The following is a 2,740-nucleotide window of genomic DNA, read 5'->3' as shown; positions in this document are numbered from 1 at the left end:
TGAGAGTAATATTTTTAACTTTTGGAAGAATTATATTGTACTCTTCCACTGAGCAATCCCCCTTGACCAAGTGTGAGTCTTGTTTGGGTTGTTCCTATTCAAGGAGAGTGCCAAGATCACTACAAGCCAAAACAAAAAGTCTGGGGCATCCTAAAAAACCTCTCTTTTATGATTCTGCTATGGCTTGAATATTTTGTCCCTTCAAAAACTCATGTACCAGAAAGGTAATCATTATTGCAACTGTTGAGAGGTTGGGCCTAGTGATGGGTGTTTAGGGTACAAGGGCATTGCCCACTAATAGATTCATGCCATTATAAAAGGGTGGCTTTCGCCTCCTCACACTTTCTCTGTTTTTCCTTCTGCCATCTGATGGTGCATCAGATACCAATGCCATATTGGAGTTCCCAGCTTCCACAACTCTGAACCAATACATTTCAGCTTGTTACTGGATTTTGTAGTGCCAGAGCCTCTTCTGCTTTTTAGAGTCCTTCTGTCCTGAGAAAAGAATTGGTCAGAAAAGCACAAATGGTAGCAAAGTTTTATTAAAGGTAGGAAAGAAATAGGGTCTGCAGAGTGAGTTTACGCCAGGGAAAAGTAGGAAAATAAGTACACTCCACAATGTGAGTGTGGGCCACTGTGTGAGAGAGAACACAGTGGCATAAACTCAGTGTGGACTGTCCTTTCTGTAGCACTCACTCCTCAGGTTGATGTCAGGTCTAGGCCGTCCTATCAAAAACTTGCTCAAGTTCTCATAAGAAGTGTACATACAGGGCTTTGGGAACTGTTCTGTGCATGTATCCTGGGAGTTTCTAGTTAATAGGTCACACCTATTTCCCCACCCAGCTTTGCCATGCCCTAATCTCCTGTCCCAAGCTCACTATAAATTACCCAGTCTGTGGTGTTTATTGCCACAAAGCAGGCTAAGACAGCTCCCATTCATTCATTCCGTCAGTCAGTCAGTCATTCTTGTAAGACATGGAAGGTATAGTAAGAAGTTTGAAAAGTCCCTGTCTCTCAGCAGCTTAGGTAACAAATCAGTAATCTAAGTGAATATGTAAGTAAATTTCAAACAAGTGATAAGTGCAATAAATGAGATAAAGCAAGGATGAGGAGCTACTGTCCATTGTGTGGCCAGGAAAAAGCAAGTTGGAATATCCAGGGAACAACTTCCCTGGGAAGGAGAGGAAAAGCATCCCAGGCAGGAGAGCAGCAAGGTGAAGGTCTCAAGGTGAGAACCAGCTTGGCTGGTTTGGCGAAGTCAGAGGCCAGATGGTGATGGGTCCTGCAGACTGTGGGCAGAGTCTTGTCCCTAGAAAGTTGATGTGAAATCACTTGGGAGTTTTAAGCAGGGAAATGGTATTATGTGAGTTTTCTTTTACAGAGACCACAGTTGGCCGCAGGGTGCTCTGAAGTCAGGCAGATAAGGGGCTTTGGGGAAGCTATTCCTTCTCTTTGAACCTCAGATGTCTTCTCTGTAAAATGAGTAAAATGATAACTGAGAAACTGCTGGGAAGATGAGGTGAGCCTGGAAATCTATATGTCTCTCTGCTCCTCACATAAATCACTGTTCACTTAGATGAGTGTGACACCTTTCTAACCTTTTTGGTAAAAAAGAAAAGAAAATCAGATTCTTTTAATTTCCTATTAACAAAGCAGCATTCTCTTGTGCAAGAGAATATATCCACTTTGTGTGGGACAAACTCATTCAAATGGTTAAGACAAATATATTTAGCTCTCATTTTGTTGATTAAGAGAAACAGCCAAAGTCAGGTGGTCAGGAAGCTGCACGTGCCGAGAGGGTTTCCTATTTGGGGCAGTGCCAGACATCACCAATTAGTCAGGCCCACCTTGACTTTTTGCCTAGGGTTAGTTCAGCTTACATTTTGTATCACATTGGATGTGAAAGGCATTTCTTTGCAATGCCATCATTTTATGTGATCTCAAGAAAGTCTGTCTGCTTAACATCTGGATTGACAGAATATAACCTGGGACATTAAGAGTGAACGATGAATGTGCGTGGAATGGGAGTGGGGGACTATGTTTTGGTCAGGGCAAGCATGCATAGTTGAATTTTGGAGACGCACTATGCTAATTTATTGTCATAAAACTTGTGGTCTGTGGTAAGCTTTTGTGGTATTTTGCCCACTAGTAAGAATTTTTGTTTTTATCTGTTCCAATTCTAGCCATTTTCATAAATGACTAAAGCAATCAGCTCCTTGGTTTATTTCTCTTCCTGAGATCTAAGCAGGAAAAAAAAAACAGAGTAAAATACATAGCTGTTTTTCAGAACAGTAATGAGAATCTCTGACCTCCTTACATTTTACATTTTAAAAGTTGCATTTCAAAGCAACTTTTTTCCTGATAAGATTTTGCATATTTGCCAACAGAATTGAGAAGTGCTAATGGTAGTGGGTGAGAGTATGTGGGCAAGGTTGTTTTCCCCAAAACACTATCACATCCATTGCATCTCAGGCTCACCCTTCATCCGTGAGTTTTTTCTCCAGGACTCAGAGGTTGTATGTAAGTGGATGCACACCATGTGCTATGGGCTGAATGCTTGTGTCTTTCCAAAATTCATTATGTTAAAGCTCTAATCTCCAAGGATTTGAAAGTGAGGATTTTAGGAGATAACCAGGGTTAGTTTAGGTCACAAGGGGGGAAACCCATAGTGAAGTAAGTCCCTTATAAGGAGATGAAGTGCCCAGAGATTCCTCTTGTTGCCGTGTGAGGATATGAAAGG

The sequence above is a fragment of the Chinchilla lanigera genome, unplaced genomic scaffold (assembly GCF_000276665.1).
Source record: "Chinchilla lanigera isolate Chin_1 unplaced genomic scaffold, ChiLan1.0 scaffold00033, whole genome shotgun sequence".
Taxonomy (NCBI): domain Eukaryota; kingdom Metazoa; phylum Chordata; class Mammalia; order Rodentia; family Chinchillidae; genus Chinchilla; species Chinchilla lanigera.
Note: the sequence above shows the minus strand (reverse complement) of the source record.